This window comes from Protopterus annectens, chromosome 6.part0 (assembly GCF_019279795.1).
Source record: "Protopterus annectens isolate FY-2018-M chromosome 6.part0, PAN1.0, whole genome shotgun sequence".
NCBI classification, from domain to species: domain Eukaryota; kingdom Metazoa; phylum Chordata; order Ceratodontiformes; family Protopteridae; genus Protopterus; species Protopterus annectens.
In genome coordinates this window covers 1,136,204,714-1,136,220,375 of record NC_056737.1, presented here as the reverse complement: position 1 = coordinate 1,136,220,375, position 15,662 = coordinate 1,136,204,714, and the positions used below count along the sequence as shown (strand labels likewise).

The 15,662-nt window shown below is 41.7% G+C and overlaps 1 protein-coding gene across 2 annotated transcripts in view; it reads left to right on the top strand.

Annotated features, from left to right (window-relative positions):
* Nucleotides 1–15,662, top strand: part of TANC1 (tetratricopeptide repeat, ankyrin repeat and coiled-coil containing 1) — a 3,647,153-nt gene that overhangs the window by 1,945,056 nt on the left and 1,686,435 nt on the right. The gene's annotated exons all lie outside the window — the stretch shown is intronic.

Sequence of the window (15,662 nt, the reverse complement as noted above, 5' to 3'; positions counted from 1 at the left end):
GAGATTACTTGTTTACTTCCTGAGGTACTCCATTGGGGTTCTAAATACATGTGATACTATTTGCGTACAGAAGGAGGGACTAGATTTGTAGTGAACGTCACAGTCTTGATGTTTGGACATGATATTTATGTATATATCTTTTGAAGCTGTGGGCTAAGAGCTTGCATTTTCCATCTAGCTCCTTGCGACTATGATGCAGTTTAATATATATGGATATTCTCAAGCTGTTCGCTTTTGTTGTTTAGCGATGGAGTGCAATCCGTAATTAATGCACCGAGAGCTATTGGCACTACATGTAAGAGGCGAGCGTTAATATTTACAAGTATTAGTGTTTTCTCTAGTGGGTGTAACAGGCATTTCATTTGTTTGAATGATGCTTAAATCTTTTGCATATTATTGGGATTGCAAGTTTTGCTTTTAGAATGTTTAAAGTGATTGTGTATCATATGATTTTTAGAGGATTAGAAAGGGAATGCATTAAGTTTTATTTTAACCTGAATTAATTTTCAATGATGATGATCTTTAATTAATGAGGTGATAATGAGCGGTTGAATTAATTAATGAGCCCGCCAAAAATGTTGGGTATATGTATTTGCCAATTCTATTGAGTTATTGTATCTGATGAAGCATAGCTAGACTATGCGAAAGCGCTTATTCCGTGTCCAGAAATAAATGAGTTTTTACAATTTTACTGTGACCATTTTTGGATTTTATCGTGGCTAACATTGGACTTTATTTGCACTGACGATATTGCTCGTGGTGACTGTTCTCATCTTTCAGCATTTACTAGTTTCTCGCATTTGGTGAGAACGTCTTTAGTGAGTTGTGTTCTTTTGTATCGTTGTTCTCTTGTTGGTTGTTCACAACTCAACGCACACGATGGAAGGCCAGAGTGTTGGGGTCGCTTCTACTCCAGGGTCGAGGGATACGTCTCGTTTATGGACAGGTCTGTTCACACATGAATTGAACCCTTTATTGTCACTGGATTTAAATGAAGCTGAAACCCGTAGACAAACGACTGAAACTGGTGAGAATTTAAAAGACTTTCATGACCAATTGAAAGTATTGGAGAACAATCTTTATCAACTACAAAGGTATTTGTGGCAAAGATTACATTTAGAAGCGTGCTTGCACCATAAGGTAGTCCCCAGAGGCATGCGGGTTTTCTGCATGCCTACGTATGGGGACTCCCATCCTTCTTTACTAAAGCAATGGCAGGATTTGAACATTAATTTAGGGTTTGAGTATGTGAGACTCCTGCTGAAATATTTTTCGCCACTGGAGATTGATCTCCGAAGTAAAACGGACATTATTTATCAGAAGATAATTGATAGTTTCAGTTCAGAGTATTGCATGGAGAAACTTTGTTTAGTTCTCACACAAGTAAAATCTTTTGGCGAAAGGTTGAGTAAGACCAAACAGCATAAGTTGAAGAGAGATTTCTTGGACTTTCAAAACGGCCATGTATTTGTTTGGCCAAGATGTCAGGATGGTCAATCCAACTCTACACAAAATGCATTGAACCGCAATAATGTTACAGCTAATTTAGAGGCTGCCAATAACTTGTCAATGCAATTAAATGATACTCATTCCACCATGCAGACAGTGATTTCTTCTAACAGGGTCAGTGACTTGGACCCCATTGAGTTCCCGGTTATAGACACACCTCCACCCAATCAAGAGGCTTTACAAGGATAACGGAACACAGGAGCTATACCCAAAAGTAGCAGTGTCCAGGGAACCATGAACCCCCCTTTTTTACCCTATCAAAGGAAATACGTTCAAAAACCAAGGGGGCGTTCCAGCAGCAGGGGACCGAGAAAACGCAAGTATTCCGGAGAGCGGAATGTACCCAGCAGGAAGACCAGATATTGACTCTGGTTTTCAATTTTTCTAGCTGTAATGTTGATACAGCTATGCATAGCCTTCTTAATAGAGGGCTTACGTTCATTCCTGCGGCCAGATCATCCATAGAAGAAACCCTGTTGGACTTAAGACTATTTTGTAGGCGAGTTTGCCTCAAGTTATTGTTTGCGGATGAGGAGAAGAGTAACAACCAGACTGTACCTTTCGTCATGTTTAAAAACAGAAGCACCTTTTCACCCCCGATACATCCAATGGTGCAATGTTTTTTAGATATGTGTGAAAATGATTTTTATGCATTGTTTTCTGTAACAGGTAACAAGAAAGGGAGATTTTATAATCTCAACAGAGATGAAATTCATGCTTTGGCTAGACTGAAGAGTGATGATAGGATGGTTGTAAAACCTGCTGACAAAGGGGGGGGTGTAGTGTTGATGGATTCGGATGAATATGTGAAGTGCATGAGGGGGTTGTTATCAGATACATCGACCTATTCACACATTTCCATTCAACAAGTCTCCACTATAATACAAACAGTTAAAGACAACATTTACGATCTCTTGCTATGTAGACAAATCAGTTTAGAAATGTATGAATATCTATTGATAACTGATCCAGTTATTCCCATTCTAAAAGGTCTTCCCAAGGTTCACAAGGAGGTATGGCCCATTCCAATGAGACCGATTGTAGCAGGGGAAGGTTGGGTGACTGCCCGTATATCGACCTTCCTAGAGAGCCTTTTACGTCCAGTAGTTGACAATTGCAGTACTATCCTTAAGGACACTTACCAACTATTAGAGGGCCTTAAGGGCGTACATTTGGAAATGAGGAATACAGGGTATCTCCTCATAACCATGGATGTAGAGACGCTCTTTACTTCAATCCCCAATGATATAGGGATACAGTATGTCAGGGAGTTATTGCATAAGGAAACCCATTTTTCAAATGATAGGATTATATTAGTCACTCAGTTGTTGGATATAGTACTGAACAACAACGTCTTTATATTTGGAGATGGGTATTTCCTACAGGCATGGGGGGTAGCCATGGGCACCCCCTGTGCCAATACTTATGCTAACCTGGTAGTGTACTGGTGGGAAAAATTGTTTTTGTTCACCCATGAGTCTTCCAGGTTCATAAAATATTATAAACGGTTTGTAGATGACATACTTATAATTTGGGAAGGCTCAGTTGATAGTTTTCACAGCTTCCTGAGACATCTACAAACCACTACTGACTTTTTAAGATTCACTGTAGAGAGCTCACATCAGCAAGTTAATTTTCTGGACGTTACATTAAGATTGACAGATGAAGGAAGAATTGTAACCACACTTTATAGGAAAAGTGTCTGGAAAAATGCGTTATTAGCACCAGACAGTATGCATCCAGCCTATACCTTTCGGGGTATAGTAACAAGTCAATTTACCAGAGTGTCCAGACTTTGTCAAAATAAAGACGACCTTTTTAAGGAAGCCAATAACTTGGAGCTCCTGTTTAGAGATAGGGGCTATGACATGAATATGGTGAGGACAATAAGGCAAGAGATCATTGGAGACATTGGTTATGTTACCAAAGATAAATTGTTTACATCGAGAGGGTGTAGGAATAAAGCTACCCCTGGTTTTGCCTCTTATGGTAATAGATTATGTTACGTCATCAAATATACCAATGAAGTGGAGAGTATCAGGAAAGTAATCAGGAAAAACTGGAATGTCCTCACAGTCAATAAACAGATTAGAGAGATCGTAGGTCCTACACCCAAATTTTGTTACAAGAATAGTGACAATCTTAAGAAGCAACTTTGTAATGATCAATATATCACCAATGTGGGTAAATCTACTTGTTTGTTACTGGGAAACATAGTAAGTAAAGGGACATACCCTTGTCTACATTGTCCCAGATGTAACAACTTAAGTAAGATACAGGTTTATCAACATCCCAATTTGAATGTTGTTTTTAGACCTAAACATTATGCTGATTGCAACACAAAAAATGTGATATATTTGGCCACCTGCTCCCTTTGTACAGCATTTTATATAGGATTAACCAAGAGACGGTTGAGAGACCGCATCTATGATCACCTATATGAAATTCGGAAACAAGAAGAAACTAATGCACTAGCCAGGCATGTTAAGGATAATTACTCTCATTTCTTTAAGTTTAGGGTTTTACAGGTGATTGTACCTACTTCAAGAGGGGGTAGTATTGAGAATTTATTGGCAAAAGCTGAATTGCACTGGATTCTGAAATTAGCGGCACACCTTCCACCAGGGTTGAATATCTCCATTTCCCTGAAACCTGTGTTGGTAGAACGTAGGTAGTGTTATTTATAGATTCTTAGGGCTATGATGTCCCTATGGTTCACAACACATATATTAATATCAGGCAAATAAGGCATACATAAGCATGTATAGGCTATATGGTCTTATTTTTTGTAAATGATTATATTTTATGTTTTGTATAATATATACCCCAATCATGATATATTGTCACATATAATACTATACTTGTCTATCCAGATTATAATGATCCATTTCATATCAAATGTCATGGTGTATATATTGCCTTTCTTTAAAGGTATATGCAATGAATTATAATATTGGAATATTAATAGCCTAGGCTTTTAATACATAAGGCAGTGTTATTTCTATCTATTTTTTTATCTATATAGATAGAGTTTTGATGTTTAAAGTTGTGTTTTTTGAATTTTATTAATTATGTTTAGTTTATTATACTTTAATAGTAGATTTTCTAAATGTTCTACATATGTTGTTTCATTTTGTAGTTTAGGATAGGTATGATGTGTAGCTAAAACAAATTGTATATATAGTAGCCATGGTATATTAGTCTTAAATATAATATCTCCCCTTATATGGTTAACGCATTCAGAACCAACATCTATTCTCGAGCGTCATCTGAATTGCCATGTTATACAATAGTGAATATATGTTTTTTCCGATGATTGATGTCGTTTTGGATGAAGGGCTGTTACTTAATGTTCATTTTTTAGATTAAAGTGTTGGCATTAGGACCAGGAGATTACTTGTTTACTTCCTGAGGTACTCCATTGGGGTTCTAAATACATGTGATACTATTTGCGTACAGAAGGAGGGACTAGATTTGTAGTGAACGTCACAGTGTTGATGTTTGGACATGATATTTATGTATATATCTTTTGAAGCTGTGGGCTAAGAGCTTGCATTTTCCATCTAGCTCCTTGCGACTATGATGCAGTTTAATATATATGGATATTCTCAAGCTGTTCGCTTTTGTTGTTTAGCGATGGAGTGCAATCCGTAATTAATGCACCGAGAGCTATTGGCACTACATGTAAGAGGCGAGCGTTAATATTTACAAGTATTAGTGTTTTCTCTAGTGGGTGTAACAGGCATTTCATTTGTTTGAATGATGCTTAAATCTTTTGCATATTATTGGGATTGCAAGTTTCGTCGTTTTTAGAATGTTTAAAGTGATTGTGTATCATATGATTTTTAGAGGATTAGAAAGGGAATGCATTAAGTTTTATTTTAACCTGAATTAATTTTCAATGATGATGATCTTTAATTAATGAGGTGATAATGAGCGGTTGAATTAATTAATGAGCCCGCCAAAAATGTTGGGTATATGTATTTGCCAATTCTATTGAGTTATTGTATCTGATGAAGCATAGCTAGACTATGCGAAAGCGCTTATTCCGTGTCCAGAAATAAATGAGTTTTTACAATTTTACTGTGACCATTTTTGGATTTTATCGTGGCTAACATTGGACTTTATTTGCACTGACGATATTGCTCGTGGTGACTGTTCTCATCTTTCAGCATTTACTTGATAATTGTGCAGGAGCATTGTATGTTCTTCATGTTGATCACTGCTGTAGTAACCTTAGCTATATGGGTTATATCATGCGAAGGATATACCAGGCAGCTTCCAGAACTTCAGGGTACTTTCCATGCACCAAAACTGTCAAGCAGCTCGAGCCGAGCTGAGCTGACTGAAAAAGAAGTTTGGGCGCGAAGCCCTTCTGAAAAGTAAACTCCTCTGAGGAATTTGATGATCGACAGTTGGCTTCTGCTTTCCTTTGCTGTGCAGATAAGTTGTCTCCTGTAACATAGCTGTTTGCACTCTGCATTTTTAATGTAGTTCACTACTTTCTTGTGTCTATACATGTGACACCATTCACATTCAAAGATAATATGGAAAGTTTTGCCATTATGACAAGAAGTTATTCCCACCTGTTATGTATAAAAGCTTTTCTTAATGTCTAGTGTCAGCTTTTTTGCTACACGCATACACTAATGTTTGGCAGTTTGAACTTTTATACATTTGTTACTTGTCATATCCATTTAAACCTATGTCATATTCTACTAGACTTTTTATTTTAATGAAAACCCTCAAAAAAACACACCCCAGAGTGCACCCATAATCTAGTAACTTAATACAAACGCACAAGACTGTGTACATATTCACACTGACAGCTACACTCACAGACTTGAATTTACTGGTAAGGAAGGTTATTCATGCTAAGATTAAGATGCATGGTACAGTCCATGCTTCAGTTTATACTAAATGCTGTCTGTTTTTGTCTTATTTTTATTCCTCTCCCAGATGTAGAAAATGACTTGAATGCCTTCAGAAATTGTTGTCTTTTGGCCATTGAAAGGGAAAAAAAGTATTCTGTTTTTTATTGCCCTTATCAGTTTGTCTCAATAGAAACTTGAGAGCCAGATATGCAGTTACCTTAAGCTTCTGATATTGCACTGTGAACATTTATGTTCTAAAGGAAAACTTTGCATTTGCTGTTCTTTTATGTACATACTTTCACTTAGAACTTGTTATTTCAAGCCAAGGGCCTTAATCCAGTCATTCCTTTACGCAAACGTAAGAAAAAGCATATACATTTTACTTGTATCATGCTCTTTTGTTCCAGGCTTTCTTCTCTTTTTTTGTAATGTAGTGTGTCCATTGCTTAAAAGTGAATAAGAAGAAAGGTAGAAGGAGTAACAAAGGCACATGTTTATTTTAGTGTCCCTTTTACACTCAAAAATAACTGAAAAGGCTTTACTGCATAACATGCAGTATATGTCATGTTTTATAAATATACGTTATGATCAAAAATAGTTTTACTTACTGTTACCTTTTTCCTTCTTCTCTCTCTTTCCTTAATGTTCTTCCAAACATTAATGACATGATGTAGGGCATATGCTATGGAGTCCCCTACAAGTTTAGCAAAATCTATAAAGTCCAATTTTTCCAGGTTTTCTTGTTCCCCCATATCTCACAAATGTGGCTGCTGCTTTGCAATCCCAGATTTATTCATTTCCAAGTTGCTGGGTTTCTTTGTGTTGATCCCCATCTCCCAGCTTCTGTCTCCAGTGTATTTCCAATGTACTCTTGGTTCTTCTTGTCAACTCTTATGCTTTTTCATAGGTTCATAGGACAATAGTAGGCTATTGACCCAGAGGCCCTTGTAAGCCTGTCCAAGAATTTCGCCCATGTTCCCTTAAAGTCAGCACCTGTTTTCCCTGTCCAGCAGAGAGACAAGTGGGATCCCGGGGGTATAGTTTGTTTCCCATCCAGTTGTCCAGGTTCCAATTAAAGAGGGCTAGTGAGGTATTCTGCTTGACGTGGAGAGAAAGTCTATTCCACAGATGGGGAAGTCACTGGGACACAAATCTATCCTGCCAACAAGTTTTATTAATGTCACAGACCAGGTCGAGACCTTGTGTGCGGGTTGCATGAGTGGAGTTTGACTTATGGATATGGAGCAACTCCATCAAGGCTGAGTCTGAGACTGCCTTGTATGCCAGACACAGGTCTGAACAGTCTGTATGAGACTGAGTAGAGGGACAGGGCATTTAGCCTATCTGTATAGAATAGGTGTTTGAGACCCTGTATTTTCCTGGTCAGGAACCTCTGTGGTCTCTCCAACTGCTGCATGTGCTTGGCAAGGTACATGTTGAAGGGAGCATTGTACTCGATAATGGTTCTGATAAGGGAGGGAGAACAAGGATGTTATGACCTCCTTGCTCCTAGATGAAATACCCTTACTTATGCGGTGGGCCATATAGAAAGCCTTCCTTACAATGGAGGCAACATGGTGGTCAAAAGTCAGGTTGCTGTCAACCTGGGTGCCCAAGTCCTTCACTACTGACTGTGTGCTTAGTACGTTATTAATGTAATAATTAGTGGGGACACCATTTTCCCCAAAGGGGATAATGATGCATTTTTTTGGCACTCAGTTTGAGGCCATGCTTCTGGCACCAGTCATTAGTTTGGTTAAGGCCCTCTTTGAGGAAGTTCACATCACTAGGGGAATTTAGGACAGTGCCCAGCTTACAGTCATCTGCAAATGTGGTCAGCCACAGACCACTGGATGTTCATCGTGTTTCACTGTTGCAGTCATTACAGTTGGATTATTCTGCTGGCAGGCTACCCACAGTCGGCCCGAGTTCCAAAGTGTAGGTCCGGTGTCAGTTGCTGTCGCCTCCTCCCTGACGTCAGTGCGCCAAGGGTATAAAAGATGCAGCCGACACCATTTTCTTCAGTCTTTCTTGCTGCGTGGTGCCCGAAGCAAAAGCAGTTCACAAGTGCCGGTTGGCCGACTCCTGAGATTTTCAAATTCGAATTTCAGATCCGAAGTTTTCATTAAAGCTGAGTACCCCTTTGGGGAAACTTTTTTCTTGCTCCAGACCGATGGCAGAAAAAGTTAATAATTGTATTTCTTGTGGGAAGCAAATACCTCATAAGGATTTTCATTCTTACTGTATTCCCTGCCTATGCCCTGACCACGATGTTGCTAGTTGTCGGTTTTGTGCTAGATTTAACCAACGCACTATTAAGCGTCGTTACGATTTTGCATTTAATTACTTTGGCCGAAGATTCACTTATGCCATCGGAACAGCCGACTACCGGAGTTTATAAAAAGCGCAAAGAAAAAGACAGGCATCCGAGGTCCAAAACCGACGACGAGGTTTCCGCTAGGCCTGTCGCCGGTTCGCTAGTTCTCAGTGAGGTGCATTCGCAGCCCCTGACACCCGCTATCTCAGAGCCACAGGCCGCTTCCGACTCCCACGTGGAGCCAGCTAGGCTGCTGGAAACTCAAGGTATTGGACACTCGGAAACTATTCCCTCAAATGGGTCCGGAGCCGCTGAACAGGCATCAGCTTCTGAGGGTGTTTTCAAGCCTACACAGTTATATGTAAAGCCAACTTCAGCTTCAAAGGCAAAGACTAAAGCAGCTCTAAAGACAAAGAAACAAGTACAGCATTCTCCTAGACAGGCCTCCATGCCTGAAAAACAGATGCTTAAAATGGCCGAATACCTAATTACTTTGATCAGGGGTTCCCATCCCCCTCCTGATAAGAGGCCTAGGCAAGAGATAGAATATGAGTCTTCAGATCAGGTTTCCATTTCCTCTGATTCCTCTTCTAAACATGAATATTCCCTTCCTCCCTATGAGGATTCTGATGCTGAAGAATCTATCCCTTCAGCCTCTCCTCCTGAGGGATTATACCTTTGGGGAAACACTGCATACTATGAGGGAGCATTTCCACTGGGAGAGCCAAGATTTCTCAGAATCCAAGAAAAGGCTCAGAGACTTCCTTTTATTACCCCAGCACAGGCCCCTTGCTAGTCCTCCTGTTTTAGACATTGTAGATGATGCATCTCCTGACTCTTTACCACCAGCTCCTGTTAAGCCAGACAGATACTACAGGGTTCCGGATTCACATAAATTTCTTTACAAAAACCCTGCTGCTGACCCAGAAACTATTTCTCAGGGTCCCAAGGTGGTCAAGGCTTCCACTGCAAAAAAAACCCTATCTCCTCTGATAGGGATTCAAGGGCCCTGGACAGACTGGGGGGAAAAGATTTATATTTCTGCTACCTTGGCTGTAAGAGCTTTAAATTGTCAGTTTCATATGCTTAAATATCAGCAATATCTTATGTCACTGCTTAAACAGAAAATTTTGACAAATTCAGAATGTGCAAAAAACAAAGAAATGCAGGATTTATTGCATGCAGCTGAACAAGTGGGAAAGCATACTTTGCATTGTGGTTTTGATTCTCTAGAGGCTTCCAGGACCGCAATTACAGGTTCTGTCATTAGGAGGCATGCTTGGTTAAAAGAACAGAATCTGCCAGATCATGTTAAAGCAAAACTATTAGATGCTCCATTACAACATGATACCTTGTTTGCTGTTAAAGCAGAAGTGTTGAAGAAAATGGAGGACAAAGCTAAATCTATGCAAACAGTGAAGGATTTCTTACAGGTACAGCCTCCCAGATTTAGCAGGAACTGGCCAACAAAGAATTGGTCCTTTCCAGTGTCAGACAGGCCACAAAGAGGCAGATGCAGACGCCCCAGAGGCAGATCACAGCCCCAAGGCTCATACAGGCCTAAACAATGGGGTGCCTCTACCTCCAAAAGTGGAGAGGAAAAATCACAGCCATACAGGAAACAGTCTCAGTGACTTCCCCTGCCAACACAAAGCACTTATCTTCTGGCAGCTCCTTTGGGGGGGAAACTAGCACTTTTTTCACAAAATTGGCACATGATCACCCAGGTCAAATGGGTCTTAAATATCGTATCTCAAGGCTACAGGTTCCACTTTCAAACCTGCCAAAGCCAAACGGTATGTCAGACCTGCCACTCAATCAATGGGCAGAGGCACAAAAACAAGTTTCATCCCTCATGGACATGAGAGCCATTCAACAAGTACCAAAGCAAGAGCAGGGACTAGGATTTTACTCAAGGCTATTCTTGGTACCCAGAAAGGACAAAGCCTGGAGACCAATACTGGACCTGTCTATCCTAAACACATTCCTGGATATTCCAAAATTCAAAATGTTAACTCTGCAGCAGCTTCTGCCCATGCTGGGCAAGAAGGCTTGGCTTGTGACTTTAGACCTAAAAGAGGCATACCTGCATGTCCCAATCAGACAATCATGCAGAAGATACCTCAGATTTATAGCTGGCTCAGTGCACTACCAATTCTCTGCACTGCCCTTTGGCTTTTCTACTGCACCCAGGGTCTTCACAAAATGCCTGGCACCAGTGATTGCATTTTGCAGACAAAGGAATACAAATATATCCTTACTTGGACACTGTCTTATTCAAGCAGAGAACAAGGACACTACTACAGCATCTGGCGTTTGTAAAAAGGTTACTAACAGGCCTAGGGTACACAGTAAACAAAAAGAAATCAAAACTCGTACCCTCTCGAGATAATATTCCTGGGTGCAAGCTTAAATGCAACTGCCCAGATGGCTTATCTCACGCCAGACAAACACAGACAACTGACTACTTATTTCAAAATGTTGACAACAAAGACCTAGTTATCTGCAAGAAAAATTCTGCAGGCTTTGGGCTTCATGGCATTCTGCATTCTACTAATTCCATATGCAAGACTGCATATGAGGAAACTTCAGTGGTATCTAAAAAGTGTTTGGACTCAACATTGCCACAGCCTGGAACCACTAATTGCCCTCATTCGCTGCCTGCAACAGGAGTTTCGATGGTGGGCAAAAGCCTGTCTCCTCACCACGGGACAGCCATTCACCATACCCACAGCCAGGCAGACATTGACAACAGATGCATCAGACTAAGCCTGGGGTGCCCATATGGCAGGAAGATGTATTCAGGGCACATGGTCCACAAGTCAAACGCATCTACATATCAATCAAAGAGAGACGCTAGCTGTACAGAATGCCTGACAGCCTTCAAGGATCTACTTCATCCAGGACAACTACTGATAAAGACGCACAATACTACAGTCATGTGGTACATAAACAAGCGGGGGCACACATTCCTACCCCCTCTGCAGACTAGCCATGAACTTGTGAGACACAGCATTGACTTACCAAGTACATTTGCAAGCACAATTCCTGCCAGGAAGGATAAATACTCTGGCAGATGAACTAAGCAGAAACCTAATGGATCCCCACGAGTGGAAATTGGATCCACAAGTCTTCAGCATGATAACAAAGAACTGGGGATGCCCAGACATAGACCTATTTGCCTCCCCTCACAACTGCCAACTACATAGATTCTGCACAAGGACTTATCACAAGCAAGCATGGAAAGTGAATGCTGTATCTTTCAGCTGGAAAAACCTAACAGTATATGCCTTTCCTCCACTGCCTCTCCTCCCCAAGGTACTCCTCAAGGTCAGACAAGAGAAGCCAAAAATGATACTGATTGCCCCAGACTGGCCCCACCAGCACTGGTACCCAATCCTAAAGAGCTTGTCTCATTGCCCAGCTTGGATATTACCTCAAATTCCTCACTTATTGACCCAACAAGACAGTCAGATACTGCACAGCCAACTCAGGACCTTAAACCTGGCAGCATGGCGGATAATGTAGCCATTCAAGACACACCTCTCTCTAAAGCAGTGATGGATGTTATTTTGGAGGCCAGGAGGCCTAGCACCAAAAAATCTTATGCAGAAAAATGGAAGAGATTCTGTGCTTAGAACCAGGCATAAGGTATTGACACAATTGTTCCAAATATTCCTCAGATTTTGCAATACTTAACTGAGATGCTGGATAAAGGCCTTTCCTTTTCATCAATTAAAATTCATGCCTCTGCCATTTCAGCTCATTACTATACAGAACCACCAATTTTTTCGCACCCATTACTGAGGCAGTACCTCAGAGGGGCCAAAAACATAAGACCTCCAAGGAGAGCCCCAATACCTGCATGGGACCTCAACTATGTCTTGGAAAAACTCACACTGCCTCTGTTTGAGCCAGCCTCTGCAGCTGATATAAAATTCTTATCCTGGAAAACAGCTCTGCTCCTAGCAATAACCTCCGTTAGACGAGTCTCAGAGTTACAGGCACTCATGGCTGTGGAACCTTTTATCTTTTCCATCATGACAGGGTTTCTCTGAGGACAAACCCTACATTTATGCCTAAGGTAGTGTCCAGTGTGGCCCTTAACCAAACAATTCATTTGCCTACCTTTTACCCAAACCCACAGAATAAGGGTGAGAGACTTCTGCATTCTTTGGACATTCACAGGCAGCTGCACTTCTACTTGGACAGAACCAAAGCTTTCAGAAAGACTGAACAACTTCTAGTGGCTTATGCTGCAGGATCACAAGGAAAGCCTATCTCAAAACAGACTATTTCAAAGTGGATAGGCCACTGCATTCGTTTCTGCTATTCACAGCATGGCAAATCAGTGCCTAAGGGTATTAGGCCACTTCAGCAGCCTTCCTCAGAGGAGTACCAACCAAAGACATCTTAGAGGCTGCAACTTGGAGTTCAGTGCATACTTTTACAAAACACGGTCACTTACCTCTCTACTCTAAATCCAGGGCAGGCTTTGCCACTGCAGTTCTGCAGGGCCTTATAGCCTTTCCTAATCCTATTTAGCACCAGCCTCCCAACCTTAGCTTTGGGATTCAACCCAATTGTAATGACTGCAACAGTGAAACACGATGAACATAGTACAGATGTCCTTCAAGGATGCATCTGCAGTCCTTACAAATGGGTTGTCCTGTCGTCAGGCAGCCCTTCGGTCGGCCGGATTCCAAAGTCTGGGTCTGGCCTCGGCTGGTGTCGCACTTCACCCGACGTCATAGCTGCAGTTCTTCGGGTATAAAGGCATCAGCCGACGCCATTTTCCCCAGTCTTTCTTGCCGCGTGGCGCCCGAAGCAGAAGCTGTTCGCAAGTGCCGGTCGGTCAGATCCAGAGATTACTACTACCGAATACTACTTCGAAGACTTCTAAAAAGCTAAGTACCCCGTTGGGAACTCTTTCTTGCCTCAGCCGATGTCAGAAAAAGTGAATAACTGTTTAACTTGTTGGAAACAAATACCTCATAAAGATTTCCACTCTTACTGCTTACCTTGTTTAGGCCCAGACCACGACGTAGCAGCTTGTTTAGCCTGTGCTTCTTTCAACCGACGAACGCTTAGGCGTCGGTCGGAGTTTGCTGAACAGTTTTTCGGCTCAGATTTTGCGTACATAATGCCGTCGGATCCTCCGACTACTCAAATTGTTAAGAAACGCAAAGAAAAGGACTGACACTCGCGGTCCGCGGTTTCGGCCGAAACCACGGTTAAGCAAACCGCGAGTGTCTCGGTTTTGGCCGAAACCGAGCAAACGGTTCAATCTTCAGCCGAATCCATGACTAGTACCGAGGCCCCTTTTACCCTAGTTGAATCGGCCTCTGAAGTTTTACCTACTACTGTGGTTTCACAAGAATTATCGGACACCATCCCTTTGGATGTTTCTACCCCAGCACATGGTGCTGCCAGGCCTCCTGCAGCCATGTCTATAAAGGCCTTTGCCAGGGCTAAAGCAGCCAAAACTTCTAAGTCTGTGCCTGTTAAGCCCCCCTCTCACAGGCCCAGTTCCAGTTCCCAAATGCTTACTCTGGCAGAGGATCTCATCTCTTTAATAGGGGGATCCCAATCTCACCCAGACAGGGCCTCTCAACCTCCAGAAAAGAGACCTAGAGCAGAGCCCCATGAGCCAGTGTCCTCAGATGACTCTTCTGATGATACAGACAATACAGACCATCCAGAGGCTCCTTTTTCTACTTATGAAGATTCCGATGCTGAAGAATCGATTCCTTCTGCCTCTCCACCAGAGGAATTTTCCTTTGGGGAAACTTTACATGCCATGAGAGAGCAATTCCAATGGCAGGGACAAGATTTCTCAGATTCAAGAAAAAGGCTTAGGACCTTTTTACACTTATGGCAACATAGGCCTTTAGCTATACCTCCAGTTCTTCCTGTTGTGGATGATGCATTTAATGATGCTTGCACTGCTCCTGATACTTTACCTCCAGCCCCTGCTAAGCCCGATAGGTTCTACAGGGTCCCGGACACTCATCACCATTTATACAAGGCTCCTTTTGCAGATCCTGAGACTATCTCCCAGGGGCCTAAGGCAGTAGCTTCGACCTCAGCGAAAAACCCTCTCCCTTCTGAAAGGGAATCCAGGTCCTTAGAGAGATGGGGTAAAAAAGTATACACCTCTGCTACTCTCTCAGCTAGAGCATTGAACTGTCAGTTTCATATGATCCAATACCAAGAGTTTATGCTTGATCAGTTAACTAAGAAACTGTCCTCTGATGATTCTTTAGATAAGAAATATGTTCTAGAAATGGTGAATAACATTCAGCAGGTTAGTAACCATTCCTTAAAATGTGGCTATGATGCACTGGAGGCTTCATTTAGATCAGCCATGACTGGCACAGTTATAAGAAGGCATGCATGGTTGAAAGAACAGGTCTTGCCGGATCATGTTAAAGCAAAGCTTATTAGATGCTCCTATGGATAAGGTCAGTTTATTTGGTTCTCCTGCCCAACAGGTACTGAAGAAATTGGAAGAGAAGGCAAAATCTGTACAAACAGTGAAAGATTTCTTACAGGTTCAGCCTCCAAGGTTTAGCAGGAACTGGCCTTCCAAAAATTGGTCCTTTCCAGACTCCTCTAAAACTCACAGAGGCAGGAATAGGCGTTCAAGAGGCAGAAATCAATCCAGAGGAGGTGCCTACAGGGGACGCCAGTAGCAAGGCAACAACCAACGAGGCACAGACACAACCACTACCACTGCAACAGGACAATCACAGTGACTTGGCTCTGACACCGCCTACCAGGGAACAAATAGCAGCACCCTTAGGCGGATAGTTAGCCTTATTTTCAAAAAACTGGCACTATATCACAATAGACAATTGGATTTTGCAAACTATAGACCAAGGCTACAGGTTTCATTTCCACACTTTACCAGGAAAAAGAGGAATGCCAAACCTACCACCAAATCAAAAGACAGAAGCTCT